This window comes from Panthera pardus, unplaced genomic scaffold (assembly GCF_024362965.1).
Source record: "Panthera pardus isolate Hobbes unplaced genomic scaffold, ASM2436296v1 HiC_scaffold_6, whole genome shotgun sequence".
NCBI classification, from domain to species: domain Eukaryota; kingdom Metazoa; phylum Chordata; class Mammalia; order Carnivora; family Felidae; genus Panthera; species Panthera pardus.
In genome coordinates this window covers 12,580,007-12,607,605 of record NW_026526991.1, presented here as the reverse complement: position 1 = coordinate 12,607,605, position 27,599 = coordinate 12,580,007, and the positions used below count along the sequence as shown (strand labels likewise).

The 27,599-nt window shown below is 51.0% G+C and overlaps 1 protein-coding gene across 1 annotated transcript in view; it reads right to left on the bottom strand.

The window, feature by feature from the left end:
• Positions 1-1,765: 1,765 nt before the first annotated feature.
• The window catches only part of LOC109265490 (basic proline-rich protein-like), a 124,348-nt gene continuing 98,514 nt past the window's right edge, over positions 1,766-27,599 (bottom strand). The window contains exons 3-4 of the mRNA XM_053894877.1: positions 3,897-3,995; positions 1,766-2,402 (exon numbers count right to left, since the gene is read on the bottom strand). The gene's annotated coding sequence lies outside the window, so the exon portion shown is untranslated. The remainder of the gene's footprint in view (positions 2,403-3,896; positions 3,996-27,599) is intronic.

The window sequence follows — 27,599 nt, the reverse complement described above, 5'->3', positions numbered from 1 at the left end:
AAACAAAAGCCAATTTATTAAAAATTTAAAAATTAACAAATGGGCCAGTTAAAAAATGGGCAAGGGACAATAGACACTTTTCCAAAGAAGACAGGCCAGAGTAGACGGCCCAGCACATGAAAAGGTGCTTAACATTGTCAGGGAGACGCAAATCAAAAGCACAATGAGACACCACCTCTCATCTGCTAGCACGGCTGTCATCAAAATGACAACAGATAGCAAATATTGGCGAGAGTGTGGAGGAAAGGGAATCCTTGCACGTTGTCGGTGGAAATGCAAATTGATGCAACCAGTGTGGAAAACAGTACGAAGGCTCCTCAAAAAATTACAAATAGAGAACAGCATGGATGGACCTGGAGAGTAGAATGCTAAGTGAATGTCAGTCAGAGAAAGACAAATACCATATGTGGAATCTAAAAATCAAAACCAACAAACAAACAAAAAACAGAAACAGACGCAGAAGTGGAGAACAAACGGGTGGTCACCAGAGGGGAAGGATGGGGGACGGACAAAATAGGTGAAGGGGATTAAGAAGCAACAAACTTTCAGTTATAAAATAGACAAGTCACAGAGACAAAAAGTAAAGCATCGGGAATACAGTCAATAAGGTGGTAACAGGGGCGCCTGGGTGGTTTAGTTGGTTGAGCGTCCAACTTCGGCTCAGGTCATGATCTCACAGTTCGTGAGGCTGAACCAACTGAGCCACCCAGGCGCCCCTAAACAAGTAAACTTGAAAAGAAAAAAAGATGAATAAGTACTGTGGATCTTATGTACAGCGTGGTGACTCTAGTTAACGACACTTTTATTCTCGAAATTTGCGAAGAGAGTAAATTCTAAGTGTTCTCACCACACACACCCCCCAAAAGTAACTGTGTGAGGTGATAGATGTATTAATTAGTTTGACTATGGTAATCGCTACACGACGTATATCACACCACCGTGTTGCACACACCCAACACATACAATTTTTATTTGTCGATTATACCTGAATAAAACCGGGGGAAAACATCTTGCAGTCAAGGGAGAAGGTACCACTGTGTAGAGTTACACAGGTTGTTCACAAGCTATAGGACTCCAAGGGGACTCGGATTTGCTTAGCCCTCAGGCCATTCATTCTCATCACACCCCTAGAGGGTCAGATGAAAATCCCCACTGTATAAACTGGGAGAAATGAGGCTCAAGTAAAAGTCGATGGTCACCCACAGGAAGGAGTAGAACTCGACACTCCAAAGGGCTTTCCTGTGACCCCACACCACACTGACGCTGCAGGGGCTTGAGGGGATGGACGTCTAACCTTCAAGAGATTTCCTTATGGGGGTTCTTGGACCTGGGATAGACTACTCTCTGGTCATGAAAACCAAGCAGTATAAACTGTGGTCCGACAGAAAGAGAAATAAGTCTGTGTTCCCTCCTATGTTGAAAAAAAGTTATCTTTACTACAGAATGTATGTTTCACACATTTTACCATGTTAAAAAGTTTATTTATTGAGAGAGAGAGAGAGAGAGAGAGAGAGAGAGAGAGAGGGAGAGCATGAGCAGGGAAGGGGCAGAGAGAGAGAGAGGGAGGGAGAGAGAGAGAGAGAGAGAAAGAGAGAGAGAATCCCAAGCAGGTTCCATTGCTCTCAGCGCAAAGCCCGGTGCGGGGCTCAAACTCACAAACCATGAAATCACTACCTGAGCTGAAATCAAGAGTCAAACACTCAAACAAATGAGCCACCCAGGCCCCCCTACCATGTTAAAAAGTGCCTAAAGGGTTCCGAAAAGATCTTGTAAAGCAAACAAGGATATTATTTAAGACATTTCCATTTAACTTTAACTGCAATTTATTCAGAACTCTAACCTTCTGTGAACTTCTGACTCAGACTATTTCCTTATTGTACACCCACAACACCCTGTGGGCATGGGCGTCTATATTTTCAGTTAAACTCTACCCCGGATGTAGCATTTCCCTCCATTAGGCCTGCAGACAACAAATCACGCAGTGCTGTATTCACACTACGCATGACGTTGTCCCCACAGTTGTCCCCACAGACGGCTTCCCTCTCTCTCCCTACGGTTGTTGCAAATATTTCAAAATATTTAGCGTGCTGGTAAGAAGCGCACGTAGGTACTACAGCATCACACACATTTTACTATTCTGATAGCTGAACTTCAATATAATCAGTTTCCTTTCGAATCCCCTGTATTTCAGTTCATCCATTCTGAAAGCCTTGTTCGGCGAAGGGACCCACAGCGTCACCAGACCGGTGGCTCCAGAAAGGCAGGGACCTCCCCTACGGACCGCCTTGTCTTCTGGCAGGAGCGTCCATCGCTGGAGACCATGGAAGCCTTTCTTCACTCTGCAGCTCACTCAGAGCTCCAGCGTCTCCCCAACATCCGTCCCGCCTCGCCTCTCATTCATGCTGCAAGAAATCGCAGCCTCAGTGTGCTTGCCTGCTGCCCACAGCATTAACCTCGGCCACCCAGAGCTTTTCCCAATCACACCTGCTCTGCCCCGGGCGCAGGGAAAGCCCCCCACCCCTCTGGCCTTCAGAGGGAAGCTGTCTGTAGCTAGAGTGCTGATAAACTGAAAAGTTACACCCAGGGCCAGGATCAGGCTGTGTCTGCAGAGTCCCTCAGAAGCAATGAACACAGCTCGCAAACTCCCTCTGATGCCAACTGCATTCTGCTAACGGGCTCAGGTTCCCTTCCAAGGAAGCCGAAAATGCCGCCCCAAATATTTTCCAATGAGTCTAAAGCCGGGACTGAAGGACGTTCCATCACCTTTAGTGAAACCTCCCCTCCTTGAATGACCTGACCCGGATCTTCAAGCACACTGCCCTCCGGGGGAAACGTGGGGTGATGCTTTGCCACCTGGATGCTCGATGAGGGCTGGAGGGTCCCACATTTCGGGTTGCATGTGGGGGCACCACGGAGCCATTCTGCTCTCCAGGTGGCCGGCCATCTGCTGTTCATTCACCAGGGTGTTTGCAAAGCCCTCTGCAAAGGTGAAGCCCAGGGCTGGGGACAGAAGATCCCAGGCTAGCCATGGGAAGATTCTGGATTCAAGCCCAAATTTCCCTTGCCTGCTGGATGCATCTGGACAGCGGCTCCCCACATCCCTGGGCCTCACAGTTCCCATGTGTAGAACGAGAAAGGAAGATGGGGTATTTCCTCTCTTTGAGGCTTTGGGTACGGACATCAAAACCAGAGTCCCTTCAAGGGCGGGGGTGGGGGGTGGGGGATGGCAGTGCTGTCCACAGCCAGCGCTGCCGAACCCAGAGCCCCCTGCCATGAGAAGGACCCCCTTCCTGGAGGCAGGAGGTCCAGGGGTGTTCGGCCAACAGTCCAGGAAGTGCAGGGGACCCAGGGCTATGCTCAGGGACAGGGCTGCCCATCGCTGGGTCTTAACCTTCCTTACATACATACTTCTTTCCGGGTCCCACGGGGTCACTGCCGTGCTGACCGGGGTGAGGAAGGCTGGCCCTGGAGCCCTCTGGGAGTGGTACATGGGCCACAGTGCATGCCATCCCTGCCTCCCCCGGGAGGATCCCGAGTGGGCGTGCAGAAAACAGGGTGGGGACTCATTGCCCCAAAAAGTCTCTCGGGCCAACCCTTGGCTCGCAGCGGGGGGTTAGGGGGGCAGAGAGGCGAAGGTCCTCGCTCAGGGGCACACAGTAGTGTCAAGAGAGCTAGGATGTGGTCTCTCTCCCCATTTTTACTTATTTCATTGTTGGTTTTCTTCATGACAAAAGGACGACACGTTTGCTGCATGACGCAGGCAACACAGAGGTGATGTATGAAGACAGTCATCTCCTCTCGCTCTCGCCCCTCAACCCGCACCCTATGCATGGTGAGCCTGTGCTCCTCCACGGGGCCCCCCAGGGGCGAGGGCAAAGCCACCTGCACCTGCTCACCTGGTCCCAAAAGGCACAGAAGGGGAGCTGGCACTCCGGAGCTGATGGGGGCCGCCTCCCGGCTGTATTCAGAAGGCGTCTCTCCTTGGCCCCACTGACCTGGAAGAGAAAGGGGCTGTCAACCTTTTTTTTCCCTAAGGTGGATGCCAGTGCAGATTTCTGGAAAGGGGTCTTAAAACACAAGACCCTTAAGGGGCGCCTGGGTGGCTCAGTCGGTTAAGAGTCCGACTTCAGCTCAGGTCATGATCTCATGGTTTGTGAGTTCGAGCCCCACATCGGGCTCTGTGCTGACAGCTCGGAGCCTGGAGCCTGCTTTGGATTCTGTGTCCCCCTCTCTCTCTGCCCCTCCGCTCCTTGTTCTCTCTCTCTCTCTCCCTCTCTCAAAAATAAATATTTTTTTAAAAGCCCTTAGCACTTGTTGGGAGGAGCACTGGGTGTTGTATGGAAGCCAATTTGACAATAAATTATATTAAAATCAATTAATTAATTAAAATAAAATAAGATGTTGATGATTGAAAGGATAAAGGGACACCCCCAGAGTCTATAGCTCATCTATCTCACACAGTGAAACACTGCCAACAAGATTATTTTGCGTGCATAATACGACCACTTCTCCCTCTTGTTGGATATTATCTCCTCTTTGAGATGCTTTGTAATAAATGCCAGTATATACTCTCTTCCAATGCTCACATCACTCGAGGATGAGTTTTGTTTCTGATACAGCAAAATGGATTGAGCCTAGCCTGGTAACAGTATATGTATGATACAGGTCGATTATTTGGGTTTGTACCATTTTGGGTACTGGCTTAAAGATAATGACTTTTTGCTATATAATTTTGTTGTAATGACTTTCAATCTCTGCTAATCACATTACTAAACTAAAATTGTGAGTAAATAAAAACTTTTATAAATTCCAAAAATAAAACCAAATAAAATAAAATAAAATAAAATAAAACAAAATAAAATAAAATAAAATAAAATAAAATAAAATAAAACAAAACAAAACAAAACAAAACAAAATAAAATAAAATAAAATAAAATAAAATAAAACAAAATAAAATAAAACAAAACAAAACAAAACAAAATAAAATAAAATAAAATAAAATAAAATAAAATAAAATAAAGGCCTTTATATGCCCCAGGAAAGGCCATCCTTCCTGGCCACCTGCCCTCACCCAGCTTCCAACTTCATCACCTCCAGCCTTGTGGTTGGTCTCCCAGCTTCCAGAACCACCCACTCAGTACCTTTCTACAGCACTACTGGAGTGAGCCTCCAAATCCACGACTGCTGAAAACCTTCCAGTGCCTCTGCGACCCCAGTATTTGCCAAGATATCCAGGCAGAAGGTCCAGAACCCACCCCACCCCCACCAACCCTTTGTGATCTGCCCCCAGGAGACCTCACCAGCCTCACCTCTACTGAAACGTCCCACTCACTATTTCCTTCCATCCCTTGCAATTACTTGTAGTTCTTGGAAGAGATTATGCATTTTTTTAACCGAACTTTCTGTTTGGGGCGACTTGTATGTTCACATGTAGCTGTAAGGAATCATAGAGAGCCAGCTCAGCTACCCTTTACCTGGCTTTTCCGATGGAATCTGGAAAAGTTATCACCACCAGGATACTGACATGGACACAGCCAAGATACAGAACATTCCCAAAAGGGAATCTCTCAGGTGGCCCTTTCATAGCCATACCCGTCCCTCCTGCCCTCTCTCCATCCCTAACCCCTGGCAAGCACTCATCTGCTCTCCCTTCTAGAATTCTGTCCTCTCAGTAATTTATATGAATGGGATCCCACAGCCTTTGCCTGTTGGGGTTGGCCATGTTCACTCACAGTGGTTCTCCTGAGATCCATCTAAAGCTGGGGCGTGTGCCGGGGGTCTGCTCCTTTTGTCGCTTGTTGGTTTCTGTTCCCTGGTATGGTTGCACCATGGTTCGCTTGCTGACTTGCCCACTGCAAAACAACAGTTGTGTCGTTTCCATGTTGTGGCTATCGTGAATAATGATGCTGTAAATACCGGAGCACAGATCTGGCGTGAACCCAAGTCTTTATTTCTCTGCAGGCCTGGGGAATGCTCAGCAATGCAATGGCTGGGTTGCACGGTCAGCTTTGCAGGAAACTACCAAGCTGTTTTCCAGAACAGTTGGGCCATCTTATGTTTCCACCTGCAGCATACGAACAATCCAGCTTCTCCACAACCTCACCAACCTTTAGTGTTGTCACTATTTTTCATTTTAGCCCTTCTGATAGTTAGGTAGTGTGAAATCTCCTTGTGGTCTTTGTTTGCATTTCCCAGATGGCTAACGACATGGAATATCTTTCCCTGTGCTTGCCGTCGTGCGTGTATCTTCTCTGGGGAAACCTCTTCATCTATTCCAGTCATGTTCTTTCTTTTTTTAATTTTATGTATTTAAATGCAAGTTAGCTAACATACAATGTAGTATTGGTTTCAGGTTAGAACCCAGTGATTCATCACTTAATATGACACCCAGGGCTCATCCCAACAGGTGGCCTCCTTAATGCCCATCACCCGTTTAGCCCATCCCCCACCCACCTCCTCCACCAACCCTCCGTTTGTTCTCTGTATTTAAGGGTCTCTTATGGTTTGCCTCCCTCTCTGTTAGTAACTTATTTTTCCTTCCCTTCTCCTATGTTCGTCTTGTTTCTTAAATTGCACATATGAGTGAAATCATGTGATATCTTTCTCCGGCTGACTTATTTCATTTAGCATAGTACACTCTAGTTCCATCCATGTTGTTGCTAATGGGAAGATTTCATTCTTTTCCATCGCTGAGTAATAGTCCCTTGTGTCTACATACACACCACATCTTCTTTGTCCATTCATCGATCTATGGGCATTTGGGCTCTTTCCATAATTGGGCTATTGTTGATAGCACTTTTATGAACATTGGGGTGCGCGTGCCCCTTAGAATCAGCATATTTGTATCCTTTGGATAAATCCCTAGTAGCGCAATTTCTGGGTCATAGGGTAGTTCTATTTTTTAATTTTTTGACAAAACTCCAGACGATTTGCCAGAGTGGCTGCCCCAGTCTGCATTGCCACCAACATTGCAAAAGCGTTCCCTTTATTCCGCATCCTCCCCAATATCTATTGTTTTCTGACTTGTTACCGTTAGCCATTCTGACAGGCGTGAAGTGCTATCTCATCGTGGTTTTGATTTGTATTTCTCTGATGATGAGTTCAGTCATGTTCTAATTGAATTGCTTGAGTTTTTGTTTTGTTTTGTTTTGTTTTTTTACTATTGGGTTTTGAGAATTCTTTATATAACTGGCATGAAATAGGAACAATTTTATTATCAAAACTAATGATTCTTAGCACTTGGTAAGCACTTAGTAAGACACTGGGCAGATTGCTTCACCTTCGTGTTCTCATTCAATTCTTAAAATAACTCAATGAGCTCTAAGTGAAATAAATCAGAGGACAAATAGTAGAAGATATCATTTAACATGTGGATTCTAAAAAAGCCAAACTTGAAGAAACAGAGTAGAATAGTGGTTAGGGCTGGGGGGTGGGGGAAGTGGGGAGATGTTGGTCACATGGTACAAACTTCCAGCCGGAAGAGAAATAAGTTCTGGGGATCTAACGTACAGCAGGGTGGCTATGGTTAACGGTATTGTATTATATGGGACACCTGGGTGGCTCAGTCGGTTAAGCGTCTGGACTTCGGCTCCGGCCGTGATCTCACAGTTTGTGGGTTCAAGCCCCGCATCAGGCTTTGTGCTGTCAGAGCAGAGCCTGCTTCTGATCCTCTGTCTCCCTCTCCCTGCCCTTCTCCGTCTCGCTCGTGCTTTCTCTCTCTCAAAAATAAACAAACGTTAAAAAATTAAAAAAAAAAACAACAGTACTGTATTATATACTTGGAAGTTGCTAGAAGAGTAGTTCTTCAATGTTCCCATCAATAAAAAAAATGATTATGCAGGGGATGGAGGTATTAACTAGCTTTAGTGTATAATCATTTGGCAATAGAGACATGTATCAAATCATCACGTTGAACACCGTGTTGTATGTCAGTTTTATCTCAATAAAGCTGGGGGCAGGGGACATTTGGGGCGCCTGGGTGGCTCCGTCGGTTAAGCATCCGACTTCAGCTCAGGTTGTGATCTCGCGGTTTGTGAGTTTGAGCTCCATATCGGGCTCCACACTGACAGTGCAGAGCCTGCTTGGGATTCTCTCTCTCCCATTCTCTCTCTGCCCCTCCCCTACTCATTCCTTCTCTCTCTCTCTCTCTCTCTCTCTCTCTCTCAATCAATCAATCAATTTTTAAAAAAAGAAAGTAGGGGACAGGCCTCATCCCATTGGTCCTGTGGGTTCGAACCCATCGAGGGTGATGATTTCAGTGCCCAGACCCTGGAAATACTGAGCCCATGTCTGGCTTTACTGCCCCTTCCTCGTGCTGAGCTCAGGTGTTCCCTGTCCTGGGCCACACACGAGGTTAGAGGCGTAACACATGGCCCTCGGGACATGTAGCATCTGGTTGAGGAAACAGTTAAATGCCAAGGTGAGGGTCTCAAAGTAATTCTGTCAGAGGAGTTCAGCAAAAGCCATGAGGTGAACGAATGTTTTGAGAGGCCTGGAAAGGTTTCATGAAGGTGGAACAGACTCCGGGCTGCCGAGAGAGACAGAGACAGACACAGAGAAAAGTGGAGGACCAGCTTTCCAGCGGGGGGAACAGCATGAACACAACCCCGGAAGCAGGAGGAGAAGGTCGGTCATAAGGCAGCACCTGACCCTGCTTGGAACAGATCGTCGAGAAGCACTTGGCTGTGAAATCCCAGGCCCCCTGACTCTCTGGGCTTGAGTCCTTCCCTGAAAATTTTACAACGATGCAGTCGAGGCCGAGACAAAGTCATTTTCTTATCCAGCAAGTGATCTCTGAAGCCTCATTGATGGCTCTAAAGCAAAGTTCAGTTTCGACTTTCAGATGACCCTCAGGGATGAGAGGTTTCTTGGTTGCAGGGGCCAAGGGCAGGCAGCCCCAAAATGTGCTACTTTGGCATATTGATCAGTTTATTTTTTAATGTATATTTATTTATTTTGAAAGAGAGAGAGCAGAGGAGATGGGCAGAGAGAGAGAGAGAGAGAGAGAGAATCCTAAGCAGGTTCCTCACTGCCAGCACAGAGCCCAGAGTGGGGCTTGATCCCACAACCCGCGAAATCATGTCCTGAGCTGAGATCAAGAGTCAGACGCTTAACCAACACTGAACCACCCAGGTGCCCCTATATAGATTATTTTAAATAAAGTTACTTAACAGACAGCCTGGGCAGGAAGGACACTCAGACCCTCCTATCCCCCTGGAAGCAGAAAATGAATCTCCCACGTGAAAGTTACCCTCCCCGCATCTGGGGGTAAAGAGACATCTCCATCCCCAGAGATGGGAAATTTAGAGCCGAGAAGGCTCTATAAACAACCCTTGTTGCTTCACTAACGTACTCCCCCCCACCCAAATTCTGTTGAGAATTCCTTACTGATTGAGGCCCCCAAAGTTACCTTTTCTTTGACCTGTGAATTCCTCACAGATTTATTGTCTCTTTGTCTAAAAAGGTATACAAACTGCCTGCCCCGGTCATTTACTTGGGTCTCCGTTTCATTACTGAGCCTCCCTGTGCATGTAATAAAACCCTTGCTTTTTTCCTGTCCATTTATGTCAATTTATTTCTCCAAACCTCTGGAAGACCTTGAGGGGAGAAAAGAATCCTTCCTGGCCTTCCCCATGCATTCGACACCTACTGTGTACCCAGAGCCTCGCAGGTGCTGGGGGATCGGCAGCAGACAAGACGGAGGCCACTGTGCTCTCCAAGCTCACGTTCCAGGAGGGTCCCCTAAAGTCTTTCACTGTCACCGTAGCACGTGCACGAAGATGAATGCATGCTGGGGCAATGATCCGCCCCGGGGCTCAGGGCACTCGGATGGGGCAGGGCAGAAGTCCTTGTTCTGGCAAGACCAGGGCAGAAATCCTAGAGGGAGCCGACCTCCACCCCACACTGCTGAATGCCATTCTCCCGCGGGCCCGTCTCAGGACCCTGTGCAAAGAGCCGGCCCCTGCTCATGGCCCCAGGGGAGAGGAAGGTCAAGAAGCCAGGACAGAGGACAAGAACAAGAACAAGAACACAGATAGCTACCAACTGGGGGCTGGCCGGGCCCAGACCCCTGGGGGAATCATGGTATTTAATTCACATGCTGCTGGCACCCGGAAGAAACCCCAGCACGCGTGAGTCGCATGCATGGGTAATCCTCGTTGTCCTTGTTACAGGTGAAGGAAGGAATGCCAAGAGGGTCTTAGAACAGGCTCTAAACCACACAGCCAGTGACAAGGTCAGGATTCAAACCCAGGGCCGTCTGGTTGCACGTTTGCCCTCTCCCATCCCAGGCTGCCACCCCCTGATCAGATCGGTTGGGGAGAGCAAAGGAACCGGTCCTCAACACCGCTGCGTCCCGGCCCCCTTTGCTGACCTGAGCCGGGCTCTCTGCAAAAGCTGTCTGGGCGCTCTGCACCGGGTCCCCGGAACAAGCAGCCTCCTGGGTTTGGTGGGAGTGAGAGGAAGGAGAGAAGCCCCAGGCTCAGGCAGCCAGTGCTGAGACACCCCCAACACAACTTCTCCTAAGACAGGAAAATGCTCTCAAATGACTCGCGCGAGGAGGTGCCTTTAAAGAGTTCTGTGAGCTCCAGAGCTTAGGGTCCGGGGTTAGAGTGCACGCTGGGGTCCAGAGCACTCCCCAGATGTGCTGGCCAGCTCTGACCTGCATCTTCAGCACAGAGGGAGCTTGAGGGCTCTGAGCCCCACGAAGAAGCCAGCAGGCAGCAGGCGGGGCTCTGAGTTCCAAACCTGCCAGTGGCCGTGGGAACGTCAGCCACCAGAATAAGCCGTGGGGATTCCCTTACATTCATTCAGCATTTATGGACACAAATACTTGTCGGGAGGGTTGCGGTGAGGCTCAAGGAAAGAAATGGGGGATCGGAACATGCCTCCCCATCGGCAGAGCATCTCACAGCTGGCGGGTACAGCTGCCAGGACATTTCCACACCACCCTCATTTCCACCTCTCTGCTGTGACCCCCGGGGTGGGGGGAACAGCCCTGAGCTAACCACCTGTACGCTGACCCTAAGAAGCCACCAGGGGCATGTGGCGGTGGGCAAATCACTCACCCTCAACTCCCTCACCTGTGAAATGAAGGGGGGCAGTGGATTCCGGCACAGACACCCCAGCTGCCAGGGCAGGGGTTGCAAACATTCTCTGTAAAGGGGCAGCAGATATTCTAGGCTTTACAGGACTTAGAGTCGCTGTAGGAGGTACTTTACTCTGCTGTTGTAGCTCAAAAGCAGCCAATGTGAAAAAAAAAAGAAAATTTAAAAAAAAATGAGGTGCCTGGGTGGCTCAGTCAGTTGAACGTCCGACTTTAGCTCAGGTCATGATCTCACGATTTGTGAGTTCGAGCCCCGCGTCGGGTGGCTCTGTTGGTTAAGCATCTGACATCAGCTCAGGTCACGATCTCGCAGTGTGTGGGTTTGAGACCCACCTTGGGCTCTGTGCTGACATCCAGGAGCCTGGAGCCTGCTTCGGATTCCGTGTCTCCCTCTCTCTCTGCCCCTCCCCCACTCATGCTCTGTCTGTCTGTCTCTCTCTCTCTCTCAAAAATAAATAAACATTAAAAAAATTTTTTTGCTAGGGTAACCCCAATTAGGACACACAACAAGCACCTTCCTTCTTCAGGCCGAACTCCTAGCTAGGTGGTGTTGGGCAGGTGACTCCATCTTTCCAGGCCCCATTCTCCCACCTGGGTACTTTCCCAAGGCCTCCTCTAGACAGGTGCAGAGGCCGGTGGGGTGTCCAGATGAGCAGCCCCAGAACACTGGTGCCAAAATCTGCCCCGACGAAGGTAAAGACAGGGACTCAGATTAAGCAACTTGCCTGAAGCCGCAGAGCTAGAAGTTTCCAGACCGGAACCAGAACCCAGTTGTTTGGCACCAGAGGCCAGAGCTCCCCCTCCACCCCACACACCTCTCCTGGGATAATTCAAAGGCCCCTTCGGATCCACTTCTCTGAGTCCTGGGAGCGGGGAGGGCCCTGCAAGAGAGAGGATAAGGATGGCAAAGGGGAGACCAGGGAGTTTCTTTCATGACACGGCTACGTGCCAGGCTTGATCTGAGTTATAGGAGGTGTTGTCTTCACCGTGAATAGATGAGGAATTAGGTCCAGAGAGGTACAGAGCCTTGCCCAAGGTCACACAGCCAATAAGTGGGAGCCGGGACATGAACCCAGGCCTGTGGGACCCCACATGGCAGTGCTGGGTTGACTTCTTTGGCCACACTCTTCTCCTCCGTTTTTGTGCTCCGAGAGGGGAAGGAGCCAGAGAAGACACACTCAGCAGATGGCACACAGGTGAGAACCCAGGCAGGTGGCACCCCGCCCCCAGCCGTGTTTTGAGGGCACCACCCAGGCGCACGGGTGTTCATGAGTCCAAGCCGAGGACCATCTACAGTGCGCCCCCTCGTTCACAGGGAGAGGAGCCTCTGCAGCGGGGACCCAGCTGGTTCAGGCCCAGGGAGGGTTATCAGCTGCCAGGAAATGCCTGGAGGTCTCGGACTTCTGACCTTGTTCACCTCCACCTGCACCCGACGAAAGAGCCTCTTTGCTGTTACTACTTTACAGGCTTGATCCCACTTTACGGCTGCAGGATGAAAGCACGTGCCCGGGGTAGAGCTGTGGTGGACAAAGCACCCGCCGGCTTTATAAAGTGGCAGTGCTATCACCAGGCAGGGGGCATCCCAGGGTTGCTTGGGTGGAAGCCCTCCGGGGTCCCGGGGAGGACAAGCCACCGGACCAGGCAGCCACCCAGCGAGGCACCGCGGAGCCCTGACGGCTAAGCAGCGGTCCCAAATCCTGACCGAGGATCGCAGCATCCGCTGGAGCGTCCCTGCCGTGTGCTCACCGTGACCCCGAACGGCGCTGAGAAATAAACCAGGTTGCCGGACGATCTCCGTTCTACAGAGGCCCAGAGGGGTGGCTTGTCCAAGGCCACGCACACAGCCCAGCCAGGACCAGAACTCAGGTCCAGAGCTTTGAGCCCACGCATCCTTCTAACAAAGTCGCGTCTATGGGACAGCACGTTTCAGCAGAATTGGTTCGGCTTTGCGGCTCCCTCAGCCGTCCTGGGGCAGCGATCACCCACCAATCTGCAGACAGACTCTCGTATCACACAAATGCCCATGAAGCACCCCCAGACCCTCTGAAAATGAAGGGATGCATGGGCCTCACCACCCCCGCCTTCCGTGGGTCAGCACCCCACTACCGGCCCCTCGCCCTCACCCCGGTGCACTGGGGAGTGTGGAAGGGGAGGCCAGGCCCACCCAGCCCTGCCCCTTCTTCCTCCCAGGCTCTGGGGAGCCACACGCTCATGGGGGGCATGAGTCCTCTCTCTACTCCCAGGGGAGCCCCGTCTGTGGAGGGACCTAGGGAAGGACAGAGCACGCGGGGTGGGCTGTCAGACTCTGGCCTCTGGAATTAGGCCACATTCCCCAAGCTCAGCTCAATCAGTAATGAAGACACTATTCTGGCCCATCTGCCTTCCTCCTGCATCTTACCCCAAGGCACAGGCAAAGTCTGGGAGGTGGCAAATGCTAGTATGTTTGGGGGACAGTGGGGCTCCTCCCCTTACCGTGACGATTGTCCCTCCCTGTGCCTCTTTTTGCTGTCATTTCCACAGCTCCTTGGTTACAGTCTTTGGAGGCCCTGACTTGTGCCCGAGCAGAAGAGAGTAGCCCAGGCAATGGAGGACAAGGTCCTAGGAGTGGGAGCCGATGAGCACCCGGAGATGGCCCACATTCAAGGCTGCGGCCATCTAGGCGCTGCAGCAAGGAACCAGCCCTGGGCCGGGTTCGGGAGCTCGGGCTCCAGCCTCCACTGCCAGCCTGACTTGCTGGCCCTCTTGGCCTAACGCTTCGGCTTTCTGGGCCTCGGGTTCCTCACTCGTCTGTGAAGAGGATGAAGGCAGGGCACCAAACCCGAGGATTTCGCGAGATCATTCCACGCTGAGATCTAGATTCCGTGCCTTTTTCTTCAGCCTGCGGTTCTCAGCCCAGACTGCACCTTAGAACCTCCTGGGAAGGCTTTTAAAGAGCTTGATGCCCAGGTCACACGACTGCTGTGCTGTGACGATGCCCCGCTTCAAACTAGGAAACTTGACTTTGAAGCCAGAGCAGCAGGACAGAAGCGGGAAGGCCATGGCGAGGTATCGCCAGGAGGCGTCGAAGCGTGAGGAGCAAAGATAAGGTGTCAGCATGATGAGTCCAGCTGGGTTTTGGACTCAGACAGACCTGAGTCCCAAGTCCTGCTCTCCTCGCTCACCAGGAAAACTGTTCCCTTGCTTCTCTTGAACACTTCATCTGTGAAATGGCCACAGTCACACCTCCTGCACAGGACTGTTGCAGAGATTACATTAAAAAGGCCCTGCGTGCCATATAATAAGCATTCAGAAATGTCAGCTTTTATTATCAGCGATAAGCTGTGCACACCCCATTTCCAGGGCAGGCGGGTAAGCGTGGCAGTTACACGTGTGGGCTGGGGGGATGGAGGGGGTTAGGTGTGCCTGAGACCAAAGCCTCCTGACCTCGCCTGCTGGCTGTGTGTCCTTGGGGGACTCCCTCCCTTATACCAGGGAAACTGAGGGTAACGTTGTCCTGGCAGTGTTGTGGGGGTCGAATTAAGTAGTAAACACATGGCGCCTGGCTGGCTCAGTCGGCGGAGCATGCAACTCTTGATCTTAGGGTTGTGGGTTCGAGCCCCACGTTGGGGATAGAGTTTACTTAATTAAAAAAATATATTAGGGGTGTCTGGGTGGCTCAGTCGGTCGAGCGTCCGACTTCGGCTCAGGTCGCGATCTCACGGTTCCTGAGTTTGAGCCCCATGTCGGGCTCTGGGCTGACAGCTTGGAGCCTGGAGCCTGCTTCGGATTCTCTCTCCCAAAAATAAATAAACACTAAAAAAAAATTTTTTTTGAGATCTTAACGAATGAATGAATGAATCAATCAATCAATCAAGTAGTACATCCACTTTTCTCCGGCAGGAGCCAGGGCACCCACCGTGTGGATCCAGGCCACGGAGGCGTATCAGGTGCCAAGTTCAGGGGTGGACCTGCCCCTGGGAGAGGCACTGGTTTTCTTGCCCTGCCTACCGTGCAGAGTTGAACAAAGGGGTGTGAAAGCACTTTATAGACTTGGAATTACTTTTCTGGGGCATAGACCGAGGCAAGGGGAGAAACCAGAGCTCCCGGGCCCCCTGGAGGCATTGCATCTGTGGCTTGGACCCCAGCACAATCACACTGAGCAAAGGTTACAAGCTCTCCACACCAGGCTCAACATCCAAACTTCCTCTTCCAGAGAGAGCTCCTCTTTGCACCTGTCTCGGGGTCCAGGAGGAAAAGGAGGGGTGGCCTTGGAATCAGACAGACCTGTACTGTGTCTGTCTATAGGGCCCCACTGCCTATAAGTGATGCCCTACCCCTTGTGGGCCTCAGTTTCCCCATCTGTAAAATGAGAACAGGTCCCTAGTGCAGAGGTTCATCACAAGGATCGAGATGTTTGGCAAAAATTCACAAAACCTTCCAGAAATCTTGAGACAAAGCCCTTCCCTTACCACCTCTGGGACCCCGGGGAAAGGACTGTCTCTTACAACCCCAGTTTCTCCATCTGTAAAATGGGCATAATGATATGTACCTCACAGGGGTGTTGTTAACACAGAATGAGATTATGTCAGTAAAAACTAGGCCACTGCCTGGCACATAGTAAGTGCTCAGGTCACAGTAGGTCGTAACACTGTCGCTGGTTTGTCCCGTGGCACCTTTTTCTCTCTTCCCCTCCTCCGGAGGGCAAGGATGGTCACCTCTTCTCTGCAGCAGAAGACAACTTTTGGAGGAGAGGACCCAAGGCCTTCAAAGGGGCTCAGCCTCCTGAACCCCCAGCCCTGGGGAACGAGGCCGTCACACGACTCGTGCCCTAGATTGGCTCATCGTTCAGCCTGGCTGATGTGAACACCTCCACACGGGTTGCTTTTCATCTCTCCTCACAAATCAATAACTGCTTACCTTGGAGGAGTTTTAATTAGTTAATGCCTGCTGGGTGCTCTGCTGATAAACTAACCTGCTATTAATGCTAAGTGCCTGCCTTATGGTTGCTATTTTTATTATTATTGCTGTTGTTATGAAATCCTCATTCCCTGAGCCACATAGCTGGCTTTCATACAAAAAAAAAAAAAAAAAAAAAAAAAAAAGACCTTGGGCTTGAGCCTCCTTCCCAGAAACCTGGGGAGAGGCACCCTTCTGGACAAGTCAGCTCATCTCTCCCTCCTTGGCCACTCCATACATACCCTCAACACAACGGAAAGAGACTTCCCCCGGTACCAGAAAACCACCACCCCACTGGGGCTCCGGTTTCCCAAGCCGCAGAGGTCCAGGTTCGAACCTGCAATAAACGACCCTTGCCGCTTGGCTTTGACTTACGACTCTGGTGGTCTTTTGTGGGAGGTTTCAGAACTTCGGGCATAACACTCACACTCTGGTAAACCCCCGGGGCACCTTTTCTGGCCTTGGCCGACTTTTCTGACTCCTTTTACATCTTTGTCGGAGGCTCCCGGCCCCCAGCCTTCCTGCCTGTCTTGTCCACTTTCAAACTGCCCCCACCTACTCGGACCTTTGAGTTCTGGCTGGCGGGGGGTGGGGGGTGGGGTGCAGGGGCAGGACCAGGGCACAGAGCGTGGGCTCCCCCTGGTCAAAGCCGCACTCCATAGACCTCCATGACCACTACTCCAGGGAAGAGGGACACCAATTACAAAAATAACTCCTTCTTGGAGGAAAAAGCACTATCTGGGCCACGTGGCAAAGTGGGTCAGAGCCCGGACAGAAGGAGCAGGGTGGCCTTCGTTCAAAGCATGCACGTGCCTCTCACTAGCTGTGTGACCCCGGGCACTGTGGAGGCTCCAGTCTCCTTGACTGTGAAACGGCCATGCAGGTGTCATCTGCTTCACGGGGCTGTCACCAGGATGAAGCGAGGAAAAGCTATGCTAAGGGCTTAACACGCTAACCTGTGCGAAGTGGTTCTTTTTCTTGTTCGTACGAATTATTGCTAACACACAACAAGCAATTGCCCAGCTTCAGGTGCTGTTCTGGGTAATCGTCTTGTTTCATATCATTTACTTACCCCCCAAGAACATGCTGGAAAATCTGTGTTACACTTGGGGATCCTCCCGTTGTCTCCATGCCACAGATGGGGGAGACAGGCTGAGAGGAGGAACCTGCCCAAGGTCACGCACGCTTAAACTGAACTTTTTGTGTTGAGGAATGTGCTTCCCATGCGGCTCTAAGAAATAACACAGAGACCTCCTGTATGCCCTTTGTCCTGTCCCCCCCAGTGGTATCCTCTCGCCAAATAATATCACAGCCAAGAACCCAGAACTTTCCATCACTGCAAGGGTCCGTCCTGCTGCCCTTCTTTGTGCCACCCCCACTTCCTTCCATCCATAATCCCACCCTAACATCATATAGAGAAGTTCCTTTGTCCCTCCTTTAGGGTACGTCTGTTGGTGACAAATTCTCCTCGTTGTCCTTCACCTGAGAATGATTTGAGTTCCCTTCCTTTCTGAAAGATATTGTCACTGGGTCCTGGAATCCAGCTCGACACTTCCCAGGGATCTCCCCAGCATATCGTTCCCAAAGTCCCAGCCAGTCTGCCTTCTTCTCTCTACCTTCCAGAGTCTTCTTATGTTTGTTTTCTATTTAAAAAAAATTTTTTAATGTTTATTTTTGAGAGAGAGAGAGAGAGAGAGAGAGAGAGAGAGGCAGAGCAAAAGCAGGGGAGGGGCAGAGAGAGAGGGAGACCAGAATCCAAAGCAGGCTCCAGGCTCTGAGCTGTTAGCACAGAACCCGATGTGGGGTTTGAACCCGGGAACAGTGAGATCATGACCTGAGCTGAAGTCAGATGCTTAACTACTGAGCCACCCAGGCATCCTGTTTGTTTTCTATTTAATGTCCAGGGTCGTCAGTTGTGCTTAGCAGGAGGAATAGGAAAAAGTGTGTCTATTTGATCTTCTGAGAAGTAGGCGTCTCACACACATGATAGAATCTAGTTCAAAGCCAAGCGGCAGAAGCTCAGGTCCCGTGGACGTGATCTCCAGCCTTGCTACCCTCGCCACCTGAGTTTATTCAACTGTGTTCCTCCGGGACTGCCCTCCTGCCCTGAAGTCCCCATCACTATGAAGTCTTCAGAGGCCATGGGCCAAAACCCCTTCTCAAAAAGATGTTTAAAGTCCTGATGGTCTGGGACGCCTGGGGTCTCGGTCAGTTAAGCCTGCAACTTCAGCTCAGGTCACAGTCCTGCGTTTCGAGGGTTGGAGCCCCGCATCGAGCTCTGTGCTGACAGCTTGGAGCCTGGGAACCTGCTTCGGATTCTGTGTCTTCCTCTCTCTCTCTCTGCCCCTCCCCTGCTCATGCTCTGTCTCTCTCTGTCTCTCAAAAATAAATAAACATTAAAAAAAATTTTAATAAGTCCTGTTGGCCCAGCACTGATGTCTATAGAATGTAGACAGAGACCAGAGGTCCCCTGCTCACGTTCTGTTAGCCTGTGAGCTGAGCCATTTAAATATACATGAGGCCCACTTACTAAAGGCCAGAGACTTGTTCTTTCTGTTCATTTATCCATTGTTTAGTGAATGCAAGTTACCGGGGATACAAAATCATGACTGCCTTTTAAATGGTGCTGTAACTGTACCAGGCACTTTGCAAAGCACTTTCCGTATCGGCCACTGCTTGGGTGCCATTTCCAACCTTCTTGGTCTCATCTCTCGTTCCAGTTGCCACTGTGGGAAGCAGGACCTTGCAGCCTTGACCAAGTTTACAAAAGTACCACCTGACAGTGCATTTCCCACTTCCTGTCCCCCGGTGCGGGGGTGGGGGTGGGGGGTGGACGACACCCACTGGGCATGCGCCATGATACGCACGGAACATGCAGGGCAGCTAACGCCCATTGGATGATTCTTGACCAATAGGAGACGGGAGCTGGTGGCTAACCCCTTCCCTCTTTATTTCCTTGGGCTGATGGCTTGGAATCTAACCCAGAAGGCTCTAGAAGGTACTTTGGGTCTGATCAACTAGTCCTTCTGAGGCCAAACTCTTACCTAAAGGATAACAGGTCCTTGTATTGGCTTTCCTTCTTTCCTGTGTTTATTCCTTCAAATCCTCACTCCTCCCTCCTGGATCACCTTCCCAAAGAAACTACCCACACAGGAACGCTAGCAAAGTCATGGGGGTCTGCACGTGAGCCTAGAAGGCAATCCTCAGATGACATTTCGGACATTCGGCATCATGGTTCCTCAGACCCTCACCTGTGGCAGACGAGGACAAGACACAGATGGACAGTGAAAAGACACTGAGCTGTATGGTGGCTGTGGCCCTTATCCAGCCTGAGGGAGACAGTAAGTAGGAAGGCTGTGGAGTCGGACTGCTTTTCTTAATGGCTCAAGAAACCTTGAAGGCCAATGACAAGCCCAGACCAGCCAAATATCAACTCCAGGCAGAATTCTGCTGGCCGCGTTAGGGATACCCTCATCTCCTGCCTCTGCCAGGCAGAGTGCGTGGAAAACCGGGCCTGGGATCAAATTTGAGGGTGTAACGATGACAGAGGAAACTGGGTGCATAACAACAGGTCTCTTATGATAATCAGGAGGCTGAGCGAGGCCCCGAGACCCAAATGGGGGCAGAAGGGAGAACGAGCCTAAGAACATCCAACCAAACTCCTCTAACCCACCAGGCTGGTAGGAACCCCCTGGCCCTTCTCTTAGAGGAGAGGGGCTTCTCCTTGCCTGGAGACCCTGCCAAACCCTTCCCTGCAGCTGGTGCCTGGCGAGCTGATGATGCCCCCACAGCTCCTCCTGCACTGCCCGCTGGGCCATAAGCAGCACCGGGTCTCAGGACGGCTCAAGCAGAGGGGTATGGTTGCTGCTCTGGGCGGAGGCAGTTTTCACATTGAAGGAGCTGCAAGTCTTAGCTAAAAAGTGGACCCTCGTGGGGCTTCAGCAACGAAATATAAAGACGGATAGGGAGGGACTGATTGACGCGGGACTCGTCCCCCTGGAACCTGGCATTCTCTGCTCTCCCAAGGATCCTTGGAGCCACTGGCACACTCGGCAGGAATAGCCCCTGGCAGTGTGAACAGTGATGCTGTGCACTAGAGGTGGGCATGCTGGGCCCGCTTTGGCATGGCACTGAACGCGGGGCCAGAGGACATAGGGGGCAGGAAGGCTAACTGGATTTACGTGGGAGATGGGCAGACCCACCCTTCCGTGAGGCCACAGGGAACACACCGGAGGAGTCAGGCAGGACTGAGAGAGGGTAGACAAGCATCTTTGCGCAACACGGAGGCAGCTGTCCTCTGCGAGCGACAGTTCCAAAATGTCATCCTGAGGCTTGCTTTCTGGGGCCACTTTCAGTCCCCAGTGTCTTCACCTGGGGTTCCCCCAAAGGTTTGTGTGTGGGTAGTTCAGTCGGGAATATTCCAGGAAGGAGTGAGGACCGAGAGGAAGAGAGGACGTGAGGGAAGTCAATGCAAGGACCGAGGGTAAGGGTGAGAGAAGCTACATCAGAACCCCGGTGCCGGGTGTCCCCAGAGACGGTGGTTGTGACGACACGGTAGGCCCTCATCCGCCCAGACAGTGGCCCGGGTGCCAAGCAGGGGCCTCACTCGTTAGCCTCTGCCTCCGGCTCCACTCTGGGGACATCCCAGACCAAGGTGGGGACACTGCCTTAACTCCGGTGTCACCGATGCCCACGGATGTAAGACAGCCCAGGCCCCTTTTACAGGTGAGGAAGCCAGACTCTGAGGGCGGGCTGACCAGAAGCCCTCCGGCCACGTTCTGACCTTTTCCACGCCCGGGTTTTATAGGACAAGGCCAGGGAAGCTGGGCACCCTCTGTCCTCCCCTACCAAGGCGACTCCTTTGTGGTTTCACATGCCACTGCTCACTGACAGGCTCATCACCTGTCACGAGTGCAGAATCCATTATTATTATCAATCGCGGCAATGGATAATTAAACAACAAATGCACTAATCTCATTAAGCCAGTTATTTAATTAATTTATTCTAATTCATGTAATTAGTTAATATGATAACGCTTTCTTTCATCCAGAGACAGCCTGCAGGCTCTCCGAGCTCCGTGTATTATTATTAATGGATTTTCACATGCTGGGAAGGAAGAAGTTTGGGGAGCCGCTCAAAGTCACAGAGTTGCCTGATGGGGGTCACTGAGCCTGTGGGCAAGCCCACCGCCCTTTCTTTACCTGCTAACCCTGGGGCCCCTCCTTCCCCCACTGCGGGCGCTGTGCTCTCACAGCCCAGTCTGGCCTTTGCATTTGCTGTTCTCACCTCCCAGAAAGCCCCCTCTCCTTTTCTCCCTGCGTAGTGATGCCACCCATCCTTCGGGACTCGGCTCAGCGGCCACCTCCAGGCGGGTGACTGGTGTTCTCCCGGCTGGATTAGATGGCTCTCCTGCCTATCGGGCCTCACACTTAGGGAGCGTCCCCCCGATTCGAATGCAAATCCTTTGAGAGAGAGGGCTGGGTTAGAACAGCATCGACAACCACACACACAGCAACGGCATCCGCTGGGAGCCAAGCATTTTCCGGAGCACTCTGCTGAGAGCCCCTTTGATGCTTACCCAACACCGAGCGGTGGGAATGGTTTCCCTTTATACATATATGGAAGCAGAAACTTCAGGCAGTCAGGAAAAGTGTCCCGGGGCCACCCACCACCACTGGGACTCAGACTCATATTCAGGTGGCCCCTAAGCCAACCTCTCCAAACCACCACACTAAACTGTCTGTCTTATTCGTCCCTGAAGTCTCTATCGTAGGGTACTTACTAAGCACTGGCATAATGAATAGGGGCCCCAAATGCTCCCTGAACAAATGTGGCTCCCACAGGAAAGAAACAGAAAGACCCCACGGCCACAGGGGGAGTGACGGTAAGTTTAGAGGAATTCTGGTACTATGTGGATCGTCCGTGGTAACGTTTAAGGACATTAAACGTTTCAGGCCTGTTGATGGGATTACAGTTGGTTTTAAAGGCCTAACACCACAAACAAAAATAATAATTCCATTAGTTGAAAATGGTAATAATCCTGGTACGTGTGAATTTTGTCGCTATGGTAACTGCAAAGCCCAGAGACAATAAATAAAAAGTTCCCGCGTGTTGCGGGAAGTACATTTTGTTGCCGATAGTGCGTCAGGCATCATAATCCCATTAGTGGTTAAAAATTGTAATAATACCCCTGACAATAATTTTTATTGCTGTACCTGTAAAACACAAAGATAAGAAATAATTTTGCGAATGGAAAGTGGCGACAGTGACTCAGCGGTATCGGTGAGAAGCGTGTGGTCTGGCTTCAGTGTGACCAGCATCTTGATTTGGGAGGTGACAACCGAAGCGGGGACTCAAACACTGCTTCGAGTTTAAGCCATTTCTTTGTGCCGTTTCTGTTGTCTTCGTGGCAAAGGAAGCATGCGTCCTTGACGGTGGCTCTGCCGTTTTGTGACTCCCTCCTGGAACTCAGTCTTCCAGTCTGTCAAATGGGACCGTGTGGATCTCTGTCAGTCTAGACTAATATTTTGGGATATAGCCACGCGGCACAGAGTGGTGACCCTGGCCACAGGGGACCTCTGACTTGGGGGAAGATAGGTGTGTGTGCCCTAGGCACACACGTGGCCTTGCCCGTTGTTGGAAGGCAGCTGGAGTGAGGGGCAAGGAAGCCACCTCTGTAGAGCTGGATTTTAAGACTCGCCCAAAGCTCCCACGAGCTACCTCAGCCTGCAGCCCAGATGTGGGTGCCTTTCAAGAGGCTCATTTGGAAGCTGCTTTCAGCCTCACATCTGTTACTTGTCTGGCTGCCATGCCTCTGGAGAACACAGGTTCTTTTTCTCGTCTGTGCATCAGATCTACCCCAGAACTGTCCTGCGAAGGGGATTCTGGGAGATGGCAGCTCCCCGCCTCTGCTCTGCAGTGAAAGGAAAGAGTGATGCTGAGCTGGACACAGACAACCAGCGTCATTAGTAAGTTAACCATTTGAATAGGGCCATCAAGAGCACAAAAGCTCAGGGGGGGATGTGTTAGGGGGGATCTGAGGGACTTTAGGGATTCCAGGAAGGCTTCCTGGAGGAAGTCAACACTTAACTTGAGAACCAGAGGATGAGAAAGACTTGGTCACATGAACAGTGAGGGGCTGAGGAGGGGAGAGGAGTAGGGAAAAGAATTCCAGGCAGTAGGAACAGCATGTGCAAAATAGGGCTTTGCTTTCGTTGTCACCTCTGGGGAGCAGGACCCCCATTGGTGGGCTGGGAGTGGGGGGGGTGGCACATGTCACTAAGTGTCACCATCCCAAGACTTCACCACGGCATTTACCACTTTTTTGATGGAAAATTTGCTGTGAACACAGCATCTCAGCATGACTAGAATCCTGCCTCCTGTTCCTCATTTATTTATTTTTGACAGTCAGTCCTGTCATATTTTTGACAATCAAATCATTCCCTCACCCTCAGTAGGATTAAAGGTCATGAAGCCTTCCACAGCCCCCTCCCTGAAGTCATACCCACATCCATCCACATAACCTAGCTCTTGATTAGAAAAATATTTAGGGGCACTTGGATGGCTCACTCAGTTGAGCATCCAACTCTTTTTTTTTTTTATGTTTATTTATTTTTGAGAGAGAGACAGAGTGCGAGCAGGGAAAGGGCAGAGAGAGAGGGAGGCACAGAATCTCAAGCAGGCTCCAGGATCTGAGCTGTCAGCACAGTGCCTGATGCGGGGCTCGAACTCACAAACCAGGAGATATTGACCTGAGCCAAAGTCAGGCACTTAACCGACTGAGCCACCCAGGCGCCCCAGTATTTGACTCTTGATCTCGGCTTAGGTCATGATCCTAGGGTCATGGGATCGAGCCCTGCTTCAGGCTCCACACTCAGTATGGCTCCTGTTTAAGATTCTCTCTCCCTCTCCCTCTGCCCCCTCCCCCCTGTATGTATGTATATATACATATACATATATATATATACATATATATACACACACACACACACACAATTTTTAAGAAAGAAGAAAAACATTTAGAAGACAATAAAGAACATCTGGTATTTCCAGGGCACTATGGATCCGATATTTCCGGGGTGCTGTGGACAGTGGGCCAGGGAGATGGCAGAATTCAGTTTTCAACATGTGGATTTTGTGGTATGCTGGAGACATCCAAATGGGGGTGACAAGTGACCAGTTCTATATTGGTCTGGAACCCAGCAGAGGGGGCTGGGTCACAGATACAGACTTTGAAGACATGAGATACGCCTGGTAATTGAAGGCACGACCGTGGATGGGAACGGGGAAACACAGAGGAGTGGGATGGGGCTGGGAGGAATGTGGGTGTTTCGTGCACGTAACTACTGGCTAAAGGACATCAAGGTCAGGGGACAAGTGTCCAGAGAACCAGGAGGAGGAGAGCCAGGACACCACTATATCATATCAAATAAGCCAATGGAGGGGGTGCTTCTGAAGGAGAGAGTGCTGAAAAATCGCCCCAACAGCACAGACTGAGGAGGGAACAGGAACAGAGCACACGGGCAACCACGTGGAGAGGCGTGGCACCAAAGGGAAGGACAGGGTAGCAGCGAGAGGGGAGTGTAGGGTCAAGGTCGCTGTGGGGGTGACGGTTTTTCCAAACACATACGGGATTTGAACATATTTAAAAGATCCACCTGGGACCCATGGGGGCACCTGGGTGGCTCTGTTGGTGAGTGTCTGACTCTTGATCGCATCTCAGGTCTTGATCTCAGGATCCGTGGAGCCTACTTAAAAAATAATACTAATAAACAAACAAACAAACAAACAAACCATGAGATAAAAATGCAGGAGAAAAAGCAAGCAACTAAAGCCAGACCTGGGACTAAGGTGAGGCAAGCCAGGTGCCTGAGCATAAACTTCGAGGAGGCACTCACCCCTTATAGTGCCCGGCACCCACCCAGCCCCACCGGAAGCTGGGTGTTACCAAAAATTTAGTGCCTCCTAAGTCCTCTCTCCCAGAATATTCTGGGCCCTTAAAATATGAATGGGGGGGGGCCACCTGCACGAGAGCAGAAAGTGCAGGTGTTGTGGTGAGCGTAACGCAACGCACAAACTTGTCACATCACTCTGTGCTGCACCTGAAACTGGTAGAACATTGCACGTCGACTATACTCGAACAAAAACTTTTGAAAATGAATTAATTAAAAATAAATTTTTAAAAAAAGAATAGAAAATGCAGCTCAGGACGGTTGTCCCTGGGGGGCTGAGAGACCGGGTGGGTGTGTGACAGGAGTACCTTGCTGGCTCTAAACCTTCAGCCCGCTGTGCTCTGAGCCCAGCAATTCACCCAGAAGACTTGGGTCTTGATTTGATCTCCTAAATCCACTTTCTCCCACTGTGGATTATTTATCCATTAATTACTTTATTCATCGAACATTTATTTAATGTCTCTCATATGCCAGTCACTTTCATTTCCGTGATCGTACTCAATGCTCAGACAACGTTGTGGGGAAGGTAGACATGACCATTCCCATTCTACAGATGTGAAGGCTGAGGCTTTCAGAAGTTGACATAAACACCAAGGTTGGCAAAGCGAGCCAGTGGCAGAGTTTCGATTCCAGCCAGATCTCCTGCCCCCCCAGTCTGGTGTCCTTTGCTTCGCACTATGGCAATCAGGTAAGATGAACACATCCAGGCTGAGAATCAGAAACTTCTAGTGGGTTCCAAACCAGGCAGACATTCATGAACCAGGAGGACCAGACCGGGGACCCACGGACTTGTAGGAGCCGAAAGGGCAGTCTGCTGTTTCAAGATCATGGCAGCAGAACAAATTCAGGCAATTAATCCCTCCCTTGCGGGTTTGTTTACAGCCACCAAGTCCGTTTGTACAGGTCGCGCACTGCATAACTCTAGAGGGCACCATTCACAGTATCATCACAGATTTGTATATTCATTATTTTCAATTTGTGTATTTATTAGCTTCCCAGTGGGTAGCAGGAAAGTGTACAAAAGAATGGGCGCCATGTGGGGGTGCCTGGGTGGTGCAGTCCGTTAAGTGTCCAACTTTTGCTTTCGGCTCAGGTCACGATCTCACTGTTCGTGAGTTCGAGCCCCACATCGGGCTCTGCGCTGATGGTGTGGAGCCTGCTGGTGATTCTGTCTCTCCTTCTCTCCGTCCCTCCCCCACTTGTGCTCTCTCTCTCTCTCTCTCTCAAAAATAAATAAATAAACTTTAAAAAGAAAAGAAAAGAAACAAAAGAAGGGGCACTGTTTCCAAAATCAAACAGAAGTGCCCTGTGGGCCAGCAGGAGTACTAGTGTGAGCCTTCCAAGGGATGGCGTGCATGTAGTGATTGGCACAGAGGAGGCCCTTGAAAACTGCTAGCTTCCCAGCCCTTCTATAACATGAGAGCCCACAGCCCTGTGGGACCTGCCTCACAGTGCGGTTCTAGAGATAGAATAGGATAATGGGCATTAAAGTGTTTTCTAGGCACACGGGGCCACTGTCAAGCTCAGGGAGTGAATACGTTGGTTAAGGACATCGTGGGGAGGCACCAAGGCGAGGCCTGGATCTACCCAGGGGACACTATGTGTTTCCTGTGTCGGCCAGGCCGCGGCGGGCTCGGGGAGCAGGGCCCTTGCACTAAGCAGAGGGGTCTGACGCTCGCAGAGGGGACAGAGCAGCGCAGCCCAGCAGTGACGTCCCTGGACCCTCACGTGAAAGCAATTTGCCGAGCTTGCACGGCGACTCTCCAAGGAGGGCGGAAGAGAAGGATACACATCCCAGCCACAGCTGAGGAGAGAGGAAGAAGAGATGGACAGAGTGGGAGACTAGGGGGAGCAAGGGGAGGGGAAGAGAGCAGGAGGAGACTGAGGCAGGAAGAGTAGGGAGATCAGGAGAAAGACCGGAGAACGATGTGTGTGTCTGTGTCTGTGTCTGTGTCTGTGTGTGTGTGTGTGTGTGTGTGTGTGAGAGAGAGAGAGAGAGAGAGAGAGAGAGAGAGAGAGAGATAAGCAGAAACACACAAACACAGGAGGGAAGGGGAGGGGACCCCAGGGGAGGGGGCGGGGACAGGAGAATGAAATGCAGGCAGGACAGGACTCCCTCCCGGCTGTGGAGGGACTTCTGTTTTGGGGACTTTGGGTCTCCGCTCTGCAGTCCAGCTGTGCCTTCCTGGGCCATTTCCTTAACATCCCCTGCCTCGGTTTCCCCATCCTGGCTTCCCACCCACATCTTGGGCCGCTGCAGGTGCTGGGAGATAATGAAGGTCAGCCTGGGGAGTGTGGCAGACTGACGGAGGGTGCTGTAACGGGGGTGGTGACAGCCTGGCTGGGCGCAGGCGAGTCCTGGTGCCTGTCTGTCGTTGGGGCCCAGCAGGGGGACCAGCAAGATGGGGGAGCCCTGTCTGGCTCCAGGCAAGGGGTATCTGCCTCCTCTCACCAAATGGCAAAGGTGGTTCGGGAATGTTTTCTCTCCACCAGTCTGAAGCTCTGACAGCCCCCTGATGCCCTCCCCATGCCTGGCGCCCATCCCAGGCCTTTTTGGGGCTTGGGGGGGCTGACATGGCAGCAGCTGTGGAGTAGAAGCCCTAGAAGGC